This window comes from Aedes albopictus, chromosome 3 (genome assembly GCF_035046485.1).
Source record: "Aedes albopictus strain Foshan chromosome 3, AalbF5, whole genome shotgun sequence".
NCBI classification, from domain to species: Eukaryota; Metazoa; Arthropoda; class Insecta; order Diptera; family Culicidae; genus Aedes; species Aedes albopictus.
The window spans coordinates 226,356,914-226,368,957 of NC_085138.1; the positions used below are offsets into that span (position 1 = coordinate 226,356,914).

The 12,044-nt window shown below is 35.5% G+C and overlaps 1 protein-coding gene across 4 annotated transcripts in view; it reads left to right on the plus strand.

Moving 5' to 3' along the window:
- The first annotated feature begins 8,598 nt into the window (after positions 1–8,598).
- The window catches only part of LOC109397769 (rho GTPase-activating protein Graf), a 178,426-nt gene continuing 174,980 nt past the window's right edge, over positions 8,599–12,044 (plus strand). For all 4 annotated transcript variants that reach the window (XM_029878110.2, XM_029878112.2, XM_029878111.2 and 1 more), the window contains exon 1: positions 8,599–9,159. The gene's annotated coding sequence lies outside the window, so the exon portion shown is untranslated. The remainder of the gene's footprint in view (positions 9,160–12,044) is intronic.

The following is a 12,044-nucleotide window of genomic DNA, read 5'->3' on the forward strand; positions in this document are numbered from 1 at the left end:
GATTTTCTAAAAAAAACATAGCGTCCTACCACTAAGAATCAAATTATAAATTTTAAGCTTGGGAACAATGGAACAAGTGAATCTTAAATAAATATACACACTTAGATAAAATCACCGAATTCGGTAATATTTTACCGAAATCTCAACCGTTAAGTTTTTTACCGGAGAAATTCGGTGACGTTTACCGAACTTCGTTAAAATTTGACAGATAAACGATAACATTTTACCGAAATTTGGTAATTTTTGCAGAATTTCGGTAAAAAACCATTACCGAACGTTCAGCTGTTGAGATTTCGGTAAAAATTACCGAACGCGACTAGCTGTGTAAGTGTGTCTGTTTTAGTAGCGTATACAATTAACTGAAAAGATAGAAGCTTTTGCAGGTAATATCAGAGCATGGTTTTACGGCCAAACTAAATATTTTGATACGCGTAACGCTTCGTAGATCAAAATCAAGTTTTCGGATAGCAAGTGGTGTCATCGTGGTTACTCCAAGTTACTCACTGAGTAACCAGCTCTTGAAGTAACAAAAATATATTTTTGAACTCCCAGTATGAGCGCTCTCGCAAAAATAAGAAACACAAATAACAAAATAGCTTCTAATGGGCGATTTCTTCACCCTGGCTTAAGCTTTAACCCAGGTTTAACTATATGGGTAAGCCTGGCTTACCAGTTAAGCCGAGGTGAAGAAATCGGCCCTAAGAGAAATTATGAATTGTTTCCGCCCTTCTGCAGATAAAAAACGTCTAAGTGTTTTTGTCGATAGTTTTGCGCCCTGTCCAGGGCCATGTACAGAAAAGACGTATTTTCAATAAATGGTGGAGGGGTGCCTAATATATGGATCTTATTAATTGGGAGGGATTTATCTCCCAAAACCCTTCTTTGAGTACGAGCTTGGAAGGCCTCTTATAGGCGCCAACTAGTGACGTAGTTGGGAAGGGGGCGAAGTTCTCCAAAGTTGGACAAATTGGAAAATTTTTCAGCCTGAAACTGCACTGCGCCCGTGCTGCATACGACAAGCGAGATTTTTTGGGAGTGTTGTACTTTTTACAACGGCCCGCGTCCTGAACGGTTAAATATCACAAGTTGGCACGTATGTGTCCTCATATATGTATGAAAAAAAAATCCTTTAGTTTCAGCGCTCCCGTTGGTGTAAAAAAAATGGATTTATAGAATGGGGAATTCGGAATGTTTTCTTCCCCTTTTCTAGGTATAAGAATATCATCTCTATGATTTTTTTTCGATATGGTAGCGTCCACAAAATAAAAACCTCCTTTCTGATATTTAAGCTTATGTTAGCGCTCCCATTCCTTATCGAGTAAAAAAGGAACTTTATAATTTTGGAAGGGCGGAAGAGTCTCTAACAGTGTCAATAGGGCCTGTCCATAAACTGGTCAAAGTTTACGCTCCATACAAATTTCGAAAATTTTGTATGGACAAAAGTCTATGAGGGGGAGGGGGGGTCTGAGATGGCAAAAAAAAATTTACGTAGTTTATGGACAGCGCCATAGTGATTGCTTATGTGATTTTTTGACGGAATTATTTGCGGCATCATAAATATAAAAAAAGTTATCTGTGTATTTTTTCAAAATATTGTGTTTCCCAAATTTGGAAGAAGAATCACCTTTTTCGTACTAGGAAATTATTATTCCGCCCTCCTAAGTATAATAAGTTCACCTATATCAGTTTACTAATATGTATATCTTTATCCTCTAAATATAGAATGAATATTAACATTTTTCAGTCTCCAGACGTAATGAACATTTTTCCTCCCAAATATACAAAACAGTTAACGATTTTTTGGGGCTTGTTATATTTAGATAAAGTAAGTTATCCTTGTGAATTTTACCCTTTTTTGTGCTCATACGAGCAATAACAAAGTTCTGTGATATGGGGATTTCTCACATGAATTCCTTCATAAATCTTTCCAAATACAACAAAAGTTTCGGAAATATTTTCAGAAATTCTTTCCGGGATTTCTTCAGAAATCTATTCAGAACCTCACAAACTTCTCAATGAACTTTTAAAAAAAATCTATCGAAGAGTCATTCATAAATTTGCTTTAAATTCTTACAGGCATTAATTTAGATATTTCATTCGATATTCCTATGAAATGTATCAAAATATTAACTAGCATGGATTACTTTAAAAATTATTCCATGAATTTCTTCGAAAGCCCTTTAGTGATTCCTTTACAAATTCATTGAGAGATTCCTTTATTGAAAGAATTTAATTAAAACCATTCATGGATATTTTCAGAAATTCATCCAAAAATCATCCAAAAATCATCCAGGTATTTATTTTAAATTCCTTCACCGATTTCTCCACAAAATCTTCAATGGGATTTTAAAAGAAATCAGCTGAAAATCTCATGAATAATAAATAAAAAATAAAAAAAAAATCTGCCGTGAATGACTTTGGATTTTTTTAGAAATCCTTCAGAAATCGATCAACCTTCTTTGATGGTGATCAGCATATAAAAAAACATAGGCGCCATCGTGTACGGCCCTTAACCTTCCGTAACTCGCGCGGTTGACTACCTGCGTCAGCATCACGCTAATGCTGAGTACAAAAAGCGAGATTTTTTCAACGTGTTGTACAAAATACAACAGCGCGATCGTTCGAGGGTTAACATGGTGACAGCAGAGGAGTCAAACACGCAACGCAACGGTAGCACTATTTGTTCAATTCATAGCGGCCATTTTATTATTTTTCATGATCTAGGGTACTGATTCCCTTATTAAGCATGTGGCTCCCATTTTCATCCTACGAAAAACAAAGGATTGAAGCGTTGTTTGTTTTGTTTCTTATTTTTGTATTTTTTGTTAGGAGTGAGCACCCATGCAAACAAAAAGAACGGAATCAATCGGTGGCGTAATCGCTTGTTTTCGAATAAGATGAATATGGGAGCATAAGATTACTGATGGAACACATACCCTATTATCCTATTGATTCCTTTAGAAAACTCATAGAATTTTCTCCAAAGTTTTCTAATGATTTCTTTAGACATTAATTGGAGAACTTAAAAAAAAACCTCCTTGGATTACTTCCGATATTGTCTCATAGACTTACGGCGCTGACATAGTGCCGCTTCAAAGTGAGAGTGGGAGTGCGCGTCCAAAGGATTTTCGTAGATTTGCTGTTGTTGATATTCTTTTTTGCGGCTTCGCACACGCGCACTCCCACTCTCACGCGTAACTATAACGGCACCCTTATTCAGAAATTCTCCAGGATTTTTTTTTCGGAGAGTCTTAGGTTTCTTTTAAAATTTTCGTTAGAGGAACCCTCACAAATGTATCCAAAAAATTACTGTAGAGAAGGTTTCCTTAACCTTCCTATTGATTCACGTTGGGAACAGCTAGCTGGCATCATGTACGTTTTGGTTAAAAATTGACTCTAATGGGTTTCTTCGAAAATTAATCCATAGATTTCTTTTAAAATTACTCGTGGAATTCGTTCTTAAACCTACAAAGGCTTCTTTCATAATTTCTTCAGGGTTCCTTAATGAATTTCTCCAGCGCTTCCTTTAGATATTCCCACATGAATTCCATCAGATTTTTTTTTCAAGATTTCATTTCTGAAACTTACAGTAATTGTCTTAAACATTTTTATAAGGATTCGTTTCAACAAATTATCGGGAATTTCTCCAGGGATGACTTCAGAATTTTCTACGTGAATTCCTATAGAAACTTTTTCAAAGATTCGTAAAGAAATTCATGAATTTTTCCAATGGTTTCATTAGAAAATTGTCCAGGTATTCTTTAAGAGACCAGCAGAGATTTGTTCAGGAACTGCTCATTAAAGTATCCAGGATTTTTTCAGGGATTCAGAAATTCCTGCAGGAATTCCTCCAGAAATTTCTGCGGAATTTCATACTAAGATTCCTTAAGAATTTCACTAGATATTCCTTCCTGCATTACCACAGAAATTTATCCGGAATTTCTTCTTAGGATAACTTAAAAAACTTCTTCATGAATTCTTTAAAAAAAATTGTTCAGAAATATGCTCTAGAAATTTATGAGTTTCACCAGTTATTTCCACAGATTTTTTTTCAAGAATTTGTTCACTGAAATCAAAAATACTTCCTTAAAATCGTCAATGAATTCTAGTATCCATTTCCCAGGAAGAATCTCCAGGTATTTCGCCATTCCTTCAAGAAAAAAGACAGCTTTCCTTGAAGAAATATTTTTATCTTCAGGAACTTCTTTAGAATTTTAAGCATTTCTTCGGGAAATTTGGCATGGGATTTCTTCATTAGTTCTTCCATGGAGTTTTTGCTCAGATGTTCCTCTCGCGTTTTTACGAAAGTTCTTCAAGAAGTTTCATAAAAAATACCGTCGTGCGGGGCTACTTTTGAAATGCGGGGCTACTTTGGACACTTAAGAATATGGATTTTTTGAATTCAAAATATGGGTCAAATCTGTTTGATGTCTTCGGGACTATTATGAAGAAATAGTTTTCCCTTCATATGGTTGAAAATATTTTTCAAACAGACCGTTTATTGCTTGTCAGGACGCGAAAAAACATCGAATAAACCAATAAAATAAACATAACGTATCAGAACATTTGGTCTGTAAGCATTGTTTATACACTTCATAAATTTCAAAGAATGGATCAATTCATTCAAAATGTATCAACGTAGCATAAACAATCGAATATTTGTATCATTATACATTATAAATGACCGTTTTACCTAAATTAAAGATTGATGGTCCCTTTTTTCAGGCTATCTATATAGCAAAATCACGCTACTCATAATACCAAAGGAAGCACAGAACCATCTTAAAACGTATATTTTTATTGAAATCATGTCTGATATAGTATACCTACAACAGTATTGGTACAAAGTAGTTTTCTAAATAACCCTGGACTTTAAAATGCAGTTTTGTTATAGATAAAAATGTCCAAAGTTGCCCCCATGCGATTCTATATGAGATGTGTCCGATTGGTGTATGAACAACTTTTTTGTTTATTGATGGATTTAGTTCAAATTTTGCAAACATCCTACATATATACTCACAATTATTGTGTGTAAAAATTGTGGAAATCCATTGACTACTCTGGGAGTTATAATGTCATAAAGTTGAAAAACCATGAAAAACTGTATAAAGAAGCCCCGCACGACGGTACTGAAAGATTTTTTTTTAAATCCCGTTGAATTAATTTTCTTTAAAAACTTCCGGCGATTCCTTTGACAACTCCTAAATAAATTTCGTGAATTTTTAGAGCAATTCCTAAAAAAATCTTGTAGCAATTCATGATGTTATTTCTGAAACAACTCCCAGAGAGCTCCAGTGATAATACCCAGGAGAATACATGGGTAGCTTAAGATAGGCACTTAATTCATAGAAAAAATGTCCGAAGGAATCTTTCCGAAGGAATCTTTTAAAACATGCCTGCAGAAATCACAAACAAAGGTACTGGTGGAATTGTTGAAGAAATCCCTTAATAAGTTTGTGAGGGATCACTGGAGGATTTTCTAAAGAAATCCTTGAAAGAACTCCTGAAGGAATTCTCAGACAAATTTCTTATGTAATTTATGAAGAGATTCATGGAATTTGAGCTAAGAAATAGATTTTAGTGCAATTTCTGAAGGAGTTATTGAGAGAATCTTTGAAAAAAAATGTTAAATAATTCCAAAAGAAAGTTCTAAATAAATCAAAATTAATGCCTGGGGAATACTTGAAAGAACTATTGGAGAAACCTATGGATAAACTCTTTTAAAATTCATAAATAGAAAAAAAAAATAAAAAGAACTGTTTAAAATTTCAGAAGAATCTTTTGGAAATTTTTTAGCGGAGTTTCCAAATAAATGCCCAAGAAATTCCATTAAATGGAGCAATACCTCTGGAGAAATTCAAGCAACAATAACTGAAAAAATTTCTTGATAAATTACTAAATTCGTAGAGAAAAACTCAAGAGCAGCTTCTGATAGAATCTCCGAATCTGTGAAAAAAATTCCCTGCAATTACCTCTTTTTAAGAAATTCTTCTTAAAAAGTTCTTGAGAAAATTGCATTTCCTAGAAAAATTCTGATAATATTTTTTTTTTAATTTTATTAACGACATTTTACACCGTGGTGCATTCATGTTGAGTTCTGATAATATTGCTTAATGAATTCCTTCAGAAATGTTAAACATTTAAATTCATGAAGGCAGCGCTTCTTGAAAGAATATCCAATGTAATTTTTTTTTGAAGAGACCTAGGTGGAATTTCAGAAGGAATTTCCGAGGAAAAATTTCAAGATGAGGCTTAAACCATTTACGAGAAACTCCTAAACAAGTCCCAAAAAAAGAATCCCTGGAGGAATTTTTGGAGAAATTTTCAAAAATACTAAAAGGAATCTTTAGCGTAATTCTTCCAAAATCAATTTAAAAAATCGGCAATAATCTTCTTTTTGTAAACATTCCATAAAATTTTTGATTAACCCTGAAGGAGTATTCAAAGGAATTTCTGGCGAAGTCTTTAGAAGTATAAAACTGATTGTTTTTTTTTTCTAGATTTTTAGCAATTTTTTTTGTTGAACTCATAAAAAGAATTCCAGCAATAATGTCCCTTCCAGCTTCCACGATAATTACGGAAAAAATCGTAAAATAATTTTGCATGGAGTAGTTTTCCCAGAATAATTCTTAATAGGACAGATCGGTGAAGTACTAGATTTGTAGTAATGAGCTGAATTTTAGTATGGTGAGAAGGTTAATTCTCCGTTTCTGCAATGAAATGGTGCAAAAAGCATGGGTATTATGATTCCTTGCCTAATTTGCTGCTGTCTGAGCAAAACTTTGGGCAACAGTGTTGTTGTTTTCTCCATTTCTTGCAACATAAACAACATAGTTATCCAAAGTTTTGCTCAAACAGCATCAAATTAGACAAGGAATTATAATACCCACGATATTTGCACCATTTCATTGCAGAAACGGAGAATTGACCTTCTCACCATACAAAAATTCAGCTCATTACTACAAATCTAATACTACACCGAACGTGCCCCATTGGACGTAGGGTAAATCGGGGTAGTTTGGCCACCCTAAGCAAAAGTCGTTTTAACATGCAGAAAACAACGATAAATCTCTCGTTCAGCGTATGATCATAATGATTCTGATAATACACGCAAGATGCATGAAAATATCAAAGTAAAATCGTGTTTATATGCCAAAAAAAGATTTTTGAAAAAAATATGATTTTTGCGTCGATTTTAAACCGTCGGGGTAATTTGAGCACCCTATTTTCAATGAAGATTTTTTTTTCTCCTAGTGTAACACAAACTTAATATGCACCTATAGACATTGAATTGTAGTGTGTCAACTTGATATATATAAAAAATAAACTTATTCTAAAGCTATCTAATGTATTTAAACAACAGGAGTCTTGTGTGGTGTTTTTATTGAGCCCTCTTCGGGGTAATTTGGCCAACGTTTTTCAATTTTATTTTTCTAATTTACTGTGGGCCTAAACTAATTCGCTCTAACGTTTCAATTACTTCCATATCAGACCAGTAGTAGAGCTGTAAGGTCGGTTTGTTAAAAATATTAGATTTTAGGTGGTTTTTATGAGGTGCTCAAATTGCCCCATTGGCCAAATTACCCCGACTACCCCTAATAGTAAAATCATTTTCTTGTGGGCGTACCAGTAAAGGGGCGCTTAAATTTGAAAACCTTGAGTAACCAGCTCTGATTTTAGCATGACTGACATCAATTTGCCTATAACGAATAAATTTAAATTTAACATTTTTTTTTTTCTTGATAAGATTCGAACACCGTAAATCAAGCCGTTTTTAATTAGATTTTGTTTTAAATTTTATAGAGGCATTTTAAAATCTTTTCCTGTGTTATAGGGATAGGGATTTAAAAAAAAACATCATCGCTTTTCTTCCTCTTCTTCATGCAACATGAAATCACCAATTAGGAGGTCGGACTCCTCGGCTTAGCGCATGACATTGATCTAATTGGCATCGCTCGTAATTGGCTATAGAGGGCAGTGGAAGAAGTTTATGCTTTTTTGAAGATTATTGGAACTAGGACAAGGCTTGACGAGTAACTCGACCAATATGAAGTAAATGATTGCGGGTAGAGATAGAGGCAGGCCTTATAATGTTAGAACTGAGGTAAAAAGTGATTGGTGGAGATTTTTTTGAAGTTATTTATGAATCTGTGTTTCTCGTAACACATGCGGCATGTGATAATGACAATTCCTGTGAAGCGAAAAGGTAAATTGTTGCTGCGAATAGAGCCATTTACGGACTACGTAATATCAAGAGTTATGTTTTCTTATTTGTTCACATTCTGGAACAACAAACTGGAAAACAATTTTTTTTCGTAATAATTTTAATAGTCTATTCAAACTCAAATTCAAATTTTGAATCTTATTTAGGATTATTCTCAAGATTTTTCTCTCCATTTAAGTTTGTCGTGTACCACAGAGTGCGTTCAATGCATCGCATATTCCAGTTCGAAATCCGGTGGAATCGGTTTTATGCTTCAAACACGCGCGTGTGTTCGTGAGAGGCGATGGGTGGCAAACGGGCGACGAACGACGAACACTGACGTTTATGTTTCTTGCATCAATCCCTTCAGCGAGCGGCCTGGCCTGGCCAGCAGCAAGTCGTCAGCCAGTTCGGATTCGTTCGTGAATGGATACGCGAGTGTTTTTCGCTTAGCTCCTCCGCGCACCTGGCTGCCAGACGGCATACGCGTGTGTTGGTGTTGTGTTTTCTGTGGTACTGTTGCTATTCGCATTCTTTCACAACCGTGTGTTCGGTTGGGTTTACTGCTAGCTGCTTCTGCTGTGTGGTGGAAGGGCAAGAAGAGGCGGCGATAAGAAAAAAAATATTGTTCGGTCAGTGCAACAATGATGTTTTCGCTAAATGAGCCTATTTAGCGATAGTTGATCAAAACTAAACCGCGTCCTGTTGGGAGGTGAACGTTGAAACCGCGCGGTGGTGTATCGTCAAATTGTGGTTCGGTGATGAATGGCGGTTAAAATCCGACCCGAAAAGAAAAAAAATGAATCTGTGCTGGTGGATTTGCGTGCGTGAATCATAACAAAAGTGGCAGAAAAATTCCAACGAAGTGGAGGCTGTGTGCTGCTGCTGCCTGTTGAGTTTCTTTTTCTTCTGCTGAGCCGTTTGTTGGTGTTGTTGTTGCTGTTGATGCTGCTGCTGTAGGTGTTTTTGATGATGACGTTTTTGTGTTAAAATGACCGAAAAGTTAAGAAGCCGATGCTCTGCGAGCCTGCTGGCTGGCTGGCATTTGGGATGTGATTCTCGCATTCCGATGCTCTCATTGATCGAGTGAATCGTAGCCATGGGCACGTAGACGGGATTTAACGTTTTGTGAGCTTAATCTTGATCAGATTTGTTTGAGAACAATAATCAGGTTACTCTTGATTGTAAACATTTGCAAAAAGTTGTTCCTTAATGCTATTTTGTGTTCTTGCAAGCCTGGTTGTATCAAAATTATTTTTGTAGTGATTTAACTGTTAAATACAAACTAAATAAGTTCAAATCCCAGTGATAAATCGAATAGCTTTAGCTTTAACATATTCGTTGCGTTTATAGCTACAGTAGCGCTCAAGAAAAATCAAGAAAGATGTTTCGCTCAAAATACTGTTGAAGTAATGATCAAAAAGTGAATATTTAGTATATGGTAAATACAATCAGCGTTGACCATCCGGTGTAGAAAAAAGTCTGATTTTGTTGATTTTCCATTGAGAAAAACTGATATGAGTTTTATGGTTAGGCGTACTGAACAATATTGTTGTTTTAAAATGACCAGTGAACAGCTGAACACCGAACATGTAATTGCTGTTTTCTAGGTGTATTGTGCAGTTGTTTTGAAAAGTAATATGAGTTTGCTTGGTTTTGTATGCTATTTTGCATGATAAACTTATTTATTCGAGCTGCAGTACAGATAGTTTATTTTGGGGGCGACTTTGAGCCATATAATGCAAGGAAATCAGTACGTAAATACTAAAAATACTTCAGAAAACAATGAAAAATTACATTAGAGGAATTTTACTAGATATTTCTATGTCTATTCTCCCTCTCTTGCCGAAATTTCTCAAGTATTCTCGTTTTGGGATCCTGGAGGTTTCGCACCAAGATATGCCTGAGGAATCCCAGTAAAACTTCCTTGTGGATTCTACCAGACATTTCTGAATAAATCCCAGCAGTATTCCTGGGCCCATATAGCCACAGCTGTAAAGGCGTGGGATTTCAGCATGACTAAGCTGAGGATGACGGGTTCGATTCCCGCTCAGTTCAGGATTGCCCCGTAATGCAGATTTCCTTGACTCCCTTGGACATAGAGTATCTTTGTGCCTGCCACACAATATACACATGCAAACTGGTCATTGGCAGAGGAAGCTCTCAGTTAATAACTGTGGAAGTGCTTATAGAACACTCAGCTGAGAAGCAGGCTTTGTTCAAATGGGGACGTTACGTCAAGGAGAAGAAGGAGAAGAATAAGCATTTCTGGACCCCAGCGAGAATTCCGAAAATAATCGTAAGTGGGTTTCGTACAGAAATTTCTGGAAAATTCTAAGATTTTTTTCAAAGAAATCCTTATAGGATTCACTGAAGAAATTTTAGCTGTAATCACGAGAAAGAGAAGAATGTAAGAGGAGCTCTTGCCACCAAGGTTGCAACCATTCATTTGCAAAGATTTACATTCATTTGCTATTATCTCAGTTCAGAAGCGTGCTATCGAAAAACAATGTATGGATGAATTTAACCTTGTAGTTTTATCTGAAAGTTTGCCGAATAACATTGGGGTCGCACACGCATTCCAAAGTCGTGAGCGAGCTGTGAAGGCAACTTTCCACAGCGTGAATGAAATTTACATTCACCGCGTGGAGAGTTACCTTCACAGCTCGCTCACGACTTTGGTATACGTTTGCGACCCCAATGTTATTCGGCAAACTTTCAGATAAAACTACAAGGTTAAATTCATCCATACATTGTTTTTCGATAGCATGCTTCTGAACTGAGATAATAACAAATGAATGTAAATCTTTGCAAATGAATGGTCGCAACCTTGCTTGCCACTTTTTCATCTAGCTCTTTCTCGTGTTTCTCAAAGAGAATGAGTGAGAAAAATAAAAAAAGCTGCCCACGCTCATCGCTGTAATTGCATAAAGTATTCCAACAATAATTTATGCAGGAATCCTAGCTCCTATCCAGGAATTACTCCAAAATTCCTCCGGTGATTCCTCCAGAGATTTCTTCAAGAACTCTACCAGGAAATCTAATAGAACAGATCGATGAAGTACTGAGTAATGAGCTGAATTTTAATATGGCGAGAAGGTCAATTCTCTGTTTCTGCAATGAAATTGTGCAAAAAGTGTGGGTATTATGATTCCTTATCTAATTTGATGTTGTTTGAGCAAAACTTTGGGCAACAGTGTTGTTGTTTTCTTCATTTCTTGCAATATAAACAACATAGTTATCCAAAGTTTTGTTCAAACAGCATCAAATTAGGCAAGGAATCATAATACCCACGCTTTTTGCACCATTTCATTGCAGAAACGGAGAATTGACCTTCTCACCATACAAAAATTCAGCTCATTACTACAAATCTAGTACTACACCGAATGTGTCCCATTGTAATTTCTTGAGATGCATCCTATGTTTCACTTGAGGCGTTGTTCCAATGAAATGAAAAAAAAAAAACAGATGATGTGTATTTCATCGCAATGAACAACTTTGTAGAACGCACGAAAATTCCCAAAAATCCCTAGAAAAATTAACAAAATAGCAATTTCAAGGAGTCGTCCACAAAAAATGACACAAAACTAAGGTATTAGTTTGTTTTGCAATCTTTCTAACCATACATTTTTATGCAACTTTGAAGAAGACACCAATACTATTTCTATCGCACTTTAAAGTGGACTTTTGACAATGCAAATTTTGAAAACTTTTGATGAAAACATTGACAACTATTTTGCCTCTCAAGTTTCCATTTGTGGAGACCCTCAATCCGCATTTTAATGCTTCAGATTCAAGTTAAAAATCGATACCAAAAATAACGACTCTCTAGCAATTTCTT